We start from the raw sequence: 13,323 nt of genomic DNA on the forward strand, positions 1-13,323 counted from the left end.
TGAAATTAACACATAATCCAACCAGACGATTCACATCTTATCTACAAAAAGGCACTGGTTTATTAAACTTCCAAACTTACTACTCTTACCAATATGTTGTGGTATTGTTCATAAGTCCATTCACTCTAAATGTGGTAATACAAGCTGTTATTATTCTGCGAGAGGCTGATGAGTCCACAGTACTGTAAGTGATATGTTTAGACAGCTTTCAGATCCATGCTGGCTAATAAAACCCATGGGGAGGGTATACAGGAGGACCTCTCTTTTTACCAACTACTGACTGCAGCCTAATTGCATATAATTTTTCAACCCATAATCCAACTCTTCAGCTACTGTTGCAAAAGTCACATTTTCAGGTGCTGAACCAGAATTGTGTTCTCAATGTTATGAGATATAGTACATACATCAATCATTTTCTTAAAGGGGTCATATGATGTTGCTAAAAAGAACATTATTTTGTGTATTTGGTGTAATGAAATGTGTTTATGCAGTTTAAGGTTATTCATTCATTCATTCATTCAAGAGCTTGTATCACTTCAAAGAGAAAGGAAAAATTTAAAATCGCATCATATGACCCCTTTAACTGCATGGACAGCATTTACTCTTGATGCGGTACTCATTTACTGCTGGACATGTTTGAATGAGCTGTTGTGAATGTGTGCCTGGGCTTTACCTGCGCAACTCATAACCTGCAGAAAAAAAAAAAACAGCGCAAAGCAAACACCACCACAATAAAAACACATCACAATAAAATAACGCTCCCCTTCCCCCATCCCTCCATTCAAATCTCTCAATACAAGAAACCAGAGAGGAATGGAGTGATAAAGAATAGCTCTAATGACTTTCAGAGATCAGTAATGGGAGAGAAATCATGTGTTGCCATTTTGTTGTCGTTGTTTGACGATTCGTGAGGAGGCGAGATGCAGATGCTGGTGGTTGGGTTTTATTCGGGTCAATATTTGAGAAGGAACGCTAGCCTCTGCAGTGCCATCGTTTGCTCATGATAGCAACAAGATGAGAAAAGCCAACAATAATATGTGAGGCTGTAAATGAAGGAGCTTAAAAAGAAGTAGTTATCATCTCAAATCTACTTAAGCAGATAGTGACAATATCCTGAAGTGAGCTGAGAACTACAAAACAAACAAACAAACGAGTGAAACATAGTGAAAGCATGGTTATCCATCAAATCAGCAGAATCTGATACTTAGCATTTGGGCTCACTACAAGGTACCAATAACAAGGCACGAATTTGTGTGTATGCAATAGACAGAATATCTCTTGAGGACTGTGAACACTAAATGAGACTCACAATGAAAATGTAAACAAGGATTGGCTGTTGCTAAGAAACAGGTTGTGAGGTGACCTATAGCATGTTGAGTGATATGACACAGATACAAAGAGTAGCTGACATTTAAGCATGAAAAATAAAGCCAGAAAACAAGATATAATGTGTATAACATTTTTAAGTGTGTGTACATAAATTGTGAACATAAAAACAAATAATTATTAGCTGTATGCTGCGTGAAAGACGCGTGCGCACTCTGATGTAAACAAGCGCAGACGAGAAGCACATGGCCTATTAATGTCAGTTTATTTTAACAAACTACAATTTCAAACACTTCTGCCAGAAGGTTATTTTGAATATCATACCAAATAAGTTTCCATTTCAACTGACAGTAACCAGTGAATAGTGTTATTTTTCAAACAATTAGGTCAAAATGTGGCCTGAACTGAAACAAACTGGCATCCTCATAGCAAACCCACTGTCATATGGCAAAGAGCCTTTTAATTTAAGATCTTACAAAAGTGCAAATTATTTTTAAAAAGTGTCCAAATGACTGGCCATACAGAACTTCCATGAGTTTTACGTTATAGAATCATCTCAAAAGTTCTGGATTGAACTGTTTTAACACTATACTAATAGGAAATATATACACATATACAAGGACAAGTCACTAAAAAACTCATTTTTATAATACTAAAAACCTTTAAACAATAACTGCCCTTAAATTAATGCTGTAAACACAACTTTTTGGATGTGGGGGTGGTAAACGACACCCTCAGGTCTGAAGAGTTTCCATGGGTCTCCAGGGTTCTGGGATTTCAATTTTCCACAGCTAAAATATGATACTACTGCAAACACCTTCCAACCCCACTCAGTTAAACACATTTTCAGGTTTTTAAGGGATTATTTTAGTCAGCTTACAAAAAAATATTTAGTCACCCCCATAGTTTGTGATGTAACTACAGAATTTGTGAGTAAACTTTTCTCTGGCTGATGTAAAGGGTGACTAACTGAGGACGCTGTGTTCCTACACTGGACACATTTGGACCTATTAACCATCCAATTACACTGCACCACCAACTTTCATGAACCTTAGCCATTGTCATTTAAATGTTGTATCAATAAACTAGCCTCAAAGATGCCATTTTTTTTTTTTATTCAGTTTATATCTCCTAAAGAAAATATTAAATGTATACAAATATCTGTGCTTGGACATTTGCAACAGCTTGAGCATCATTCATTGATGATACGATGCTGTACACACGAACCATAGTTCATATCATGACCACAGATCCTAATTTTAAAACTCAGGAAAAAAAGCCTCACATTAAACCATCAGAAACGAACACATTTTCATTAGCAAGTCTTTTTAGAGCTGTGACTTGTGGTTTAATGTTCTGTCAAACGCAACCGCCCACAGCTTGTTCAAAGCCTGCATGCGTTTCTCTAAAATGCTAGATACTCGCTTAGCTGGTCACCACACGTGTTGCTTTAGAGCTTGCGAAATGGTCGCTTCTATTCACAACTTTTAAACTGTGATGCTCTTTGTTTTCGGAGTCTTTGTGAGCCTGAATTGCATGTAATTGCATTTCAAGGCTGGTATCTGCCCTGAGCTGTTCCTATGAAAAGCACTGAATTGTCATGACGATAACCAGTCACATGTCTGACCTGTGTATTCGTTGTTTACAAGACAGACTAGAAAATTAGACACAGGGGCTGCCCCTTCTCTGTAGTTATGGGAGGTAAGCACTTGTCCTCATCTGGTCGATCTCCTAAGTACTTGTTAGCAACACACACATACATACATAAAGCTCTAGATGAAAACAACTTTTCAAACTTAATGTCTGGGCCCAAGCATCCAGGATTCCGATACTCAACACTAAACTGGTGTCAGCAGTAAACGTTTTTATTGCATGGCGCAAATGGGAATATGTCAACCATGTCGCTTTGAGTCTGGAATTCCTCTTAAATGAGAACGCCAGGCAGCTGAATTGACTCAAGAGTGGCAGTACAGCAGGTTACAAACAGACAGAGGCCCTTCTATCAAAAGAGGAACTTGCAACTGCTTTAACAAAAGAAAGGAGTTCTGGAAAACACGGTGTTTGCAATGAATGGTTTCATAAGATTGATTTCAATACAGTCTTTAAATGGGTGCTTTTGGTTGTTTAGTTATTTTGTAGCCCTTTGTCATGAAATGCTTGACTATGTGATGCTTTTGTGACTAATTTAGTGAATACACTCTAAGCAAAAAGACTAATTTGTGTGTTTTACATGGGAAGCGGTCTGATATCAGTCATCTGTGAACATGTGACGTGTAGCTCATCTCTGGTGAGATACAACAATAATGAGTAAAGTGATATTCATTTTTTGACGCCAACATGCTTGAATAATAAAAAGACACATTTGATGATTAAAAAAAAAACATTTAGTCATTCTAACTTTCAACAATATTTTCAACAAAGTCCTCAACTTTAGAAATTCTCTTCTGTTGGCATCTATGTGGATCTGAAAGTTTCTGTAGAAATGCCTTCTAGATTCTCAATCAATTAATGTTCTTACTATAAAGGCATCTACTATTTGGTTATATTTTATGACCAAAGTAAAACCTGGTATAGTCTATGCCCTGGGAAATAGGATGTAAATGGACAGTCTCAACACTAGAACAACAGAAAGAACCCATTCAGTGGGTAGTTTCAGTGGAACATCGCCCACCAAAGCTGGAGAAAAAACAAAACGGGGGTAGCAGGTGGGTGGGAGTCATCAACTTCAACAAAAGGGCATTTCCAAGAAGAGATTGCAGGCCACTCTTCCTTATTATACCAAGGCCATGGTGTTTCTTTTGGCTAAACTGACTGACCATTTGTTCCGCTTTCTTTCTTAAACCATGATGTTATATATGTTTTGGACAAAAATAAAATATTATATCTAGTTCTTTGCTAGGGTCAAATACAAAAGAACTGAACTTCTCAATATTCTCTCATTTTCTTCAAGTTGATACTGAATAATCTATTATGTAATCATCTGTGATAGCGAATCTGTCAGTAGCCTATATCTAGTACCTGAGAACCAAGGCATGCCAGTCTGAGCTTGTTTCAGGAATCAAGACAGTTTCGACACTGAGAATGTGTGTTGCTCAATGGAAATGGGGAGAGCTATATGAAAACGTGATGCAAATCTGCCCGAGCAGTCAACAACATATCGACAAAGGAATGACTACCTGGGCTATTTTATAAATACACAACTGCTTTAAGTAAAAATTCAAACATACCCAACGGCGAAATCATTGTTGTCTCATATGGTGATCTCATAAAACTTTTCACTTATAAATAGTTTGTGTTTTTTGCATACTGGAGTCATGGTCACATTAGATTATATTTAAAATGAAGTCAGCTTCATTTAAAATGAAGTCAGCTTCAGTCAGCTTGACGAACATTTATTAAGAGTTTTGTTATATTGACAAACTAGCTCAATGATGATAACTGCACTTTCTCAATTATCATAGTGCTACGATCTCTCTAAAAACTTAGTTCAAGAATCCTCAAAGGGCAAATATGACGTGCCATGGACAAAGAAACCGCAGAGATGTCCTCAAAACCTCCAGTTAGCAACCAATCCAGCAGGTTCTTCAATCTACCATGTTAAAACTAATTTCAAAAACTTAAATCACTGAAAGAACTAAAAGATAACAAACTATAGTCTGCCATATGAGTCTCAGCAACAGCTCTCAAACCATCAGACAATGCTATGACAGGAAGAGGACAAATATTCTTTCTCAAGCCCAGCCCTCTTCTGTTCTCCACGCTAGACCAGCTATATCAGTTTGGTCCACCCCTCCTTCTCAGCAGGCCTTAATGATCCAATTACAAGCAGGGACTTGTTGACACTGTTTTATGTGAAGAGCCAACCTGACACTACCAGCGTCACTGTGACAGAAACTCAGGCCTGAAGAGAAGCCCCAAACAAAGCAATCCATAGCAAAGAGGCCTGTGTTTGACTACTAGCCAACTCCAGGTGACCTGGCTCATTTACAATACAAATCAGGGACGGCCGGGTGGGGGCATAATGGTGTGAGTGGCGTTGGTATCTCCAGCCTAACAGGGGGTCTGACAAGATAAGAAGGCTGTTAAAGTAAAATCTGATATCGCCCTGAACACCTGAGGTCATATGACATAGCATGTGTTGGGTGGGGGAAAATTTCCTAGAAGTCTAAGTTTTATGACCTCCACCAAAACACTTCCACATGTGAATTTGATTGAACTGAAAGGATGTTTTAAAAGTCAAATGTACTTTGTACTGTTTTTACATTAAAAATAATGCATATAAGAAGCTTAATATGATATTAGTTACATTTCAAAAGACCTGAAAAACATGAACTGGAATATTACCAAAACATGAATTTTATGGTACAAGCAATGGCATTACCTTAAAGATAATGCCCATGTGACAGTCTGTAACTTCAACCAAGATATTAATTTGCCTAAAACTCTTTCAACATCACTCTTGGCCACATGCTTGAACATAATCATGTCAAAAAAAGTACTGTTTTCTCTACAAGACTGGTTGCCCTGCTACTTAAAGGCTAGTCTCAGCGCATGCCATGGAGATGACACAAGTTACTATAGTTAGTATGGTGTCAGGCATTATTACACGTGGTAAATTTAGGCAAAATGACGTTCTGTGAGGGTTATATCTTAAAAAAAGAGAAAGAGGAAAAAAAGGTGCTCAGGGACAGAGTCGTTTATCACTCTCCTCTCAATTAAATACTGAGGTTTTTTAGCAGAACAGGATGAGTAACATTCAGACCAGGTTTGATGGCAATGATGAAGCCTGATAAGCCAGTCTAAAATCAAACTGAAATCTACAAGCCCACGTAATGGAATCAATGACACACTTTAACAGCAAAACCATCACTTACGTGAACAAAAAGCACATTGGCGCTAAGGTTATTTGTATGCACTGTGCGTCGTTGGCAACTTTGTAAGCATATAGCTAAAACAGGCAAAGATGTAATCGAAAAGATTCATTTGACACTGCAACCCACTCTAACTGTCGTATGGGCTTGGTCAATAGACTTAAAAAACATGATTGCCTACCTCATTCTCGGTACCCATATAAGGTAATGATACTTTGCAAAACATGTCACTATAAACTTTTAAATACCACACATTATGTAATAAATACATTTTGTTAGATTTGCATGACTGCAAAAATGGTGCAAAAATGGCGCTAAACCTGTTTTTGAACACATCTGCAGCAATTTATTATATAATTGTCAATCATGCGACCAATAGGTGATTATTAAATGTAAACCAAACCCACAGATATTTAACTGCTTAGCTGTATCGTAATATAGGCTGTATATAAATACTGTGGTTAAATGTTGACCTAAAAAAATCAGACAATGTAACTTCATAATAAACACAATCTATGTTGCATATGCGGGTATATATGTAATAAACAACAAATAATGCTTACAAAGTTAAGAATGCAGACAACAGATACTTGGTGCTAGCAGATCTACAAGTGCATACTATTACATCAAAAAGATACAAAATGGTCACTAACCTTAAAGGTTCAGGGGTTTCATGTCAAACTCCATGGTTATGGTGGAAAACTTATCAAAGTCTTGGAAAAATATGAGATAAAAAGAAATAATCTTAAAAAAAGAGAGATAGATTATGTTGACAGGAGTAAAAAAACAATTATAATCCAAGGGTGTGTCTAAAGCGAATCGAATGGCATGTTCAAGGTGTTGAACGCTGACCTGCCCTCTGCATCTCCCACTCACTTTAGTGGTAGATAGAGCGAAAATGAGAACAGAGTAGGGGAGGGCAATGGCAGCGGGTTGAAATCTTTAAAAAAAAGAAGTACAGCAAAGCAAATCTCTCTCACTGTGACTCATCCCCCAAGTAACCACTGACAGACAGGCTGTAAAACAGAACTTCAGCATGGGGCCAATCAGCTGCAAGGGCAGAGCTAATATGCAAACGCATTCAGGTGAGCTCAAGCTGTTCGATTGGCTAGCGAGTGCAGTGGGGGAGGGGAAACCTGGACAAAGTAACAATCAGACTACACCTTGAGCTATGTGAGACGGGTAACCCAAGACTGGGTAAGAGAGTAAAGGTTTTCATCTACTCGATGTAGACGTGGCAAGAGTAAAGCAGGCTCGGGGAATTTTACCCAGATGAAATGCTCTTTCAAGACGAGATGTTTCAAGGAGAGCAAAAGCTAAATCCATACCAACTGACTAGATCTCTCTGTAGTTCTTGTTTTGAGTGGTGCCAGAGCTTTTATATTTGAGAAGGTGAAATGGGAGTGGCCCTAGAGGCTATATGACACCCCATAAAGCAGGCTTTATGTTTGATATGAGGCATGAAAAAGGCCATGCGTTATAAAACTGGAAGAGCCGCCCCACCTGGTTGTACTGTAGAAAAGAACACCGACAAGAAACACTTCCAATTCATCAGAGGCCCTACCACTGATTTCTACATCACCACGTTCTTACAACCAAAGGGAAAATACAAAATGTGACTCTGCTGCTTGGTTCAGCTGTATTCCAATATTTCAGCATTAAAGTGTTAGTTCACCCAAAAATTAAAATGCTGCCATCATTTACTCACCCTTATGTTGTTCCAAACCTGTATGAATTTCTTCTGCGGAACACAAAAAATATATATTTTGAAGAACTGAAGAAGAGTTTTTGACCATACAATGAAACTCAATGGGTTCCAAAACCACAATGAATTGCACAAATAAACAGCAACACATTTTTCTAAATATATTTTACGTTCCACAGAAGAAAGAAAGTTTTATAGGATTGGGACAACATGAGAATGAATCCTCTGTGTCAAACACCCCTATTGAAGAGACCAAGATACCAAATTAATGTCAATCTGCCATTAGGTTTCTTCACCCTATCTTTGTGCATATGGAGCCATAACCCTTGTCAAGCATTTTTATCTGAGACAATCCAGCTGACAAACAGGAGGCCAGGGTCTGTGGCAAGTTAAAGCGCTGAAATGCAGTGGGTTTTGTTAACGCACCATTTAGACAAATAAATGAGACAGTGAATTCACTCTAAACAGACAAACGGTCACTTAATTGACACTTTGCCAACTACAGCGCCAGTTACGTTAGGGCTTACCGGCAACTACCTGCCTCTTTCTGAGAAAACCTTAACTGTACCAATGAACTGTTGGGGAGTAAAAAAAGCAATCCGGCCTCTTGGGCAACCTTCAGTCTAGTGGGTGTGCTCTCAGCTTGCTTAAGAATATGAAGCCATAGTGTATGTATGTATGTATTGCATACACATCATCCTTTACAGACTAAAGAGGATTACAAGAAAGCAGAAAAGGTAAGAAAATGGAGAAAAATATACACCATTGCATGGAGTGCTGGGTATTATGTTCAATTTAGCACTGAGAAGGTCATGGAAAGTGTGTAAACACGCGGCGAGCACCTGCCCCTCTATGCCAACAACACATATGACATGAAGCAATGATATATAAACCGTCTGTGACATCAAGTGGGGCACATCAAACAAGTCCAACAGGCTCCACATCACTGAAATAATTGCACAAAGAGATGAGATTTGCATATAATATTTGTGTTTCCCTAGAAAAGGAAGAGCACCCAACAAATACATAATGCATAGTAAAATAATAATCATAATAACAGTAAAATTGTTTGTTAAAACACATTTAAATTGGCTGTTTTGCTTGTATGTATGAAATAATAGATCAACAGGTCATATTTGCCTCAATGGAAACAAAATACACTAGAAAATGTCATTATCTACTTAGTCAGATTAGATGTTTAAGGCATAGATCAATATAATATAATATATTATAATATAATATAATATTTTTATGTTTGTAACCTTGGATAAATTATGCAGTGTGAGTAATTTAATTCAAACTACAATATAAGTAAAGAGCAAAAGAAATGAAGCAAAACAATTTTGCTCTTCAGAGAGAGTTGAGAGAATTCAGTTGCCCTGATCACATGCCTTTGCTCACAAAGTGCTCACAAAGACACACCTTTCCTATACAGCCTAAAAATAAAACCAGCCCACTCGCCTTTACTAGCGCTGCATAGTCCAAGCTAAACACAGCTGAGCCACAAGAAGGCCTCATTTTCTGCTGTGTGTCTGTTTTAAAATGTAGATGGCACACTTTGGTTTTGCCCATATCCGGAGTAGATCTTTTTTTTTTTTTGCCCCCTCCTATAAATTTACTTCAAATGAATTGCTGACATAAAAATATAACTGTGGCTTCAGTGCTCTCAGGAATGCTAATGTACACTCATTCCTAGGTTAAAGTCAATTTACTCTAGCCAACTGACATGTTCTGTCTTGATATGAAATCTTTATAGTTTGTAGTGAGATCATTAAGTAATTTGTAAATGTCTTATTATCGGTGATGCAACGGAACTCCACAGTGGCCTTTATAATATTACTTGCATCACTGTGAGATGGAAAACAGTGACATATTAGAACAGATCCAAAAATAGGCATAGCCTTGAGATAATCGACAAAGACAAAGCACTTCTCAGGGCTGGTCGTGTTGTTTGTGAGAAACTGAGGTCAGGTGGTGACTGCTTCAAGAGGCTTTGTGCACAAAGAAAAGCCCTCCCTCCGTAGCATCCTGGTTAAGGGCCGTCCTCAAAGGACCAAGGGGCAAGAGAAAAAGCCAGTGAAGCATTCTAATTAAATCCAGACAGAAGGACCATGAAGTCAATATATGAGGAAGATGCTAAAATCTGGTATCTTGTAAGAATTATGGCTATAAATGGACATAAACATGCCTGTATGTGCATGAAAAACAAGGTTTTGCTGGCTTTAAATGAGCTTTACCAACTATTTTCACCACAAACATGACCTTCTAAAGTCCTTGGTGACCAGAATTCAGTTCATTACATGCTTCAATACACTGACAAAGTAAAGGTTAATTGAATGCCACGCCACAATCCTCAGGATTCCAAGTAACAGCTTTTGTAAAAACGAATGTGGACCAAAAGATTACATCTGGTCAACCTTGAGAAATCCCGTCAGCTAAGAATGACAAGAGATGTGGGATTATGAACAGAAACAACATTCCTGACCTCAGTAAGAAATGAGTGGATGTGAAGTGGGATAGGGGGAGTTTCAAAGGAAATTCCGTTACTGCACTAAGGTGCTGAGTCATTCCTTCTATGACCCACATTATGTGATAAAGTGTCCACGTCTCTAACAGGTAAATAAAGACACTCCTACTGAAAATAAAAAAAAAGCCTCCAGCAATTTAAACTTCCATTACAAGTTTAATATATGAACCCTCAGCTCCACAGAGTTAAGATTTGATATCGCTGTAATTTTGTACATTTCTAACTACTGGTTAGGTAATAACAAACCATAATAGGTGGAATTAAGCAAGACAATCTTGACTGTCATAAAAACAGAACAGCTGATAATTCTGTACAGTTAGAACAGTTTGATTCAAATTTAAAATGAAAATTATGTCATCATTTACTCACATTCATTCAAGTTGTTCAGAAACCTACAGTCGTGGCCAGAATTACTGACACCCTTGGTAAATATGAACAAAGAAGCTTGTGAAAATAAATCTGCATTGTTAATCCTTTTGATCATTTATTCAAAAAATTCACAAAAACCTATCCTTTCACTGAAATAAAACAATTTAAAATGGGGGGACAATCTCATTATGAAATAAATGTTTTTCTCAAATACGCATTGGCCACAATTGTTGACACCCTTTTGTTCAATACGTTTTGAAACCTCCATTTGCCAAGATAACAGCTCTGAATCTTCACCTATAATACCTGGAGAACACCTGACAAGAGATCAGAGACCATTCCCTCATCTAGAGTCACTCCAGAGCCTTCAGATTAACAGGTCCATGCTGGTGCTTCTCCTCTTCAGTTCACCCCACTCATTTTCTATAGGGTTTAGTTCAGAGGACTGGGGTGGCCATGGCAGAAGCTTCGTTTTATGCTCAGTGACCCATTTTTCTGTTGATTTTTGTTTTTGGATCATTGTCCTGATCAAAGATCCAACCATTACCCATTATAAGATTACGAGCATGGACAGTCAGGTTTAGATTTTTTTTATCTTTTGGTATTTGATAGAATCCATGATGCCATCTATCTAAACAAGATGTCCAGGACCTCTGGCAGAAAAATAGGCCCACAACATTAAAGATATAGCAGTATATTTTTTTGTACACATGGGGTACTTTTTTACCCCTGTGTGCACCAAACCCATCTTGTGTGTTTGCTGCCAAAAATCTCAATCTCAGTCCTGTTTGAAGATCCAGTAGTGTTTTGCAAATGAATATGCTGAAGTCTGTTTTTGGATGAGAGCATTTTCTTTTCTTGATTTTGTTTTTCTTGAAACCCTCCCAAACAACATGTGGTGATGTTTGATCATTTTTTAGGCTTTCGGACCCCGAGACTCAACTATTTTCTGCAATTCTCCAGCTGTGATCCTTGGAGAGTCTTTGGCCACTCAAACTATCCTCCACACCTTGCATTAAGACAGTTTAGACACACGTCCTCTTCAATGCAGATTTATAACATTTTCGGTTGATTGGAAATTCTTAATTATTGCCCTGATGGTGGAAATGGGAAATTTGAATTGTTTTAGTTCTTTTACAGCCACTTTCTATTTTGTGAAGCTCAACAATCTTCTGCTGCACATCAAAACTATATTCTTTGTTTTTTCTCATTGTGATGGCTGATTAAGGGAATTTGGCCTTTGTGTTCCCTCATATTTATATTCCTGTGAAACAGGAAGCCATGGCTGGACAAATTCATGTTTGTAGTCACCCTGGTGTGCTAAAAAAATGTACAGTAAATATAAATGGGAATATGCTTTAGAGATATTTTACTTATAATAATTTCTAGTTGTGTCAATAATTGTGGCCAACTTGTATTTGAGAAAAAAGTTTATTTCATAATGACATTTGAAATGCCCCCCATTTTCAGTGTTTTATTTTACTTCAATGAAAGGTTAGGTTTTTGTGAAAAAAACAGGTTCCTTTGTTCATATTTACCAATTAGGTGTCAATAATTCTGGCCATGACTGTAACTTTCTTTCATCTGTGGAACACAAGAAATTTTGAAGAATGTCATAAGTGCTATTTTTAAAAGTGCACATAAACAAAAGGCATTTAAAAGCTTCAGCGGAGGGCAAGATTATTCCAAATATTTCTTTTTGGGTTCAACAGAAAAAATAATCAGTTATACAGGTTTCATTTTTGGGTGAACTGTCTGTCCCTTCAAAAAATGTAACAAAAAAATGTGCTGGATAAAGTTAACAGAATGACTACAATCAGGTATGCAGGAAAACAAAATTTGAGTTTACACCACAAATGTAACAATGCCGTCAAGCCATCAATATCTTCTCCACTATCTCTTTATGATATGAGGGGAATATTATTTGGTCTGCACAAGAAAGTTACCATCCCTTACCAGACAATATATAATCCTCACAAAACCTCAACCAATTAAACACTAGACAAAGAGCAAGGCCAACATTCCAGACAGTTCAAATCACACATCTGTGGATGGAGAGTATTGACCAGAGCAGTGGAGAAAAACACATTATAAAAGCACTGAGACACTTGGCACTCTTTAAAATAAATCCTAATTCTTTATCACTCTAACTTGTCTTTTATCTCTGACTGTGAAACTGCCAGTGCCTTTCACTCACATTATAGTGAAATACAACAGAAGCTGAGCTGCTATTGATGGTTGTGGGGTCTGTTTTAGAGCTTAAATGGTCGAATGGTATGTTTTCTCTCTGAAGACCAGACACTGGAAAGCATTATGCTAGATGAATACCTAATCTCTCAGTCTATTTAAATTATTTAAATCCAAGCCTGAGGGAGGAGCGACCAACTGTTCTGCAAATGCCTTTAAAAATATAAACAAAATAAATAAGCAAACAGGCACAGTATTTTTAAAATTGTTTTTACTTTGATTGCTTTATTTTCTCCCTGTCTAGCGAGACATTCGCTGAATGAACATTTTACTGGACT

At 37.5% G+C, this 13,323-nt stretch overlaps 1 protein-coding gene across 4 annotated transcripts in view; it reads right to left on the bottom strand.

Annotated features, from left to right (window-relative positions):
• The window catches only part of LOC107688684 (ETS-related transcription factor Elf-1-like), a 39,032-nt gene that overhangs the window by 21,968 nt on the left and 3,741 nt on the right, over positions 1 to 13,323 (bottom strand). For 2 of the 4 annotated variants that reach the window (XM_016486412.1, XM_016486409.1), the window contains exon 1: positions 6,851 to 7,118. The exons of 1 other annotated variant lie outside the window; for it this stretch is intronic. The gene's annotated coding sequence lies outside the window, so the exon portion shown is untranslated. Of the gene's footprint in view, positions 1 to 6,850; positions 7,133 to 13,323 lie in introns of those variants that run through there. One more of the 4 variants, XM_016486410.1, reaches the window with a different exon arrangement.

Source organism: Sinocyclocheilus anshuiensis, unplaced genomic scaffold (assembly GCF_001515605.1).
Source record: "Sinocyclocheilus anshuiensis isolate Anshui unplaced genomic scaffold, SAMN03320099.WGS_v1.1 scaffold581, whole genome shotgun sequence".
In the NCBI taxonomy this organism is placed as follows: domain Eukaryota; kingdom Metazoa; phylum Chordata; class Actinopteri; order Cypriniformes; family Cyprinidae; genus Sinocyclocheilus; species Sinocyclocheilus anshuiensis.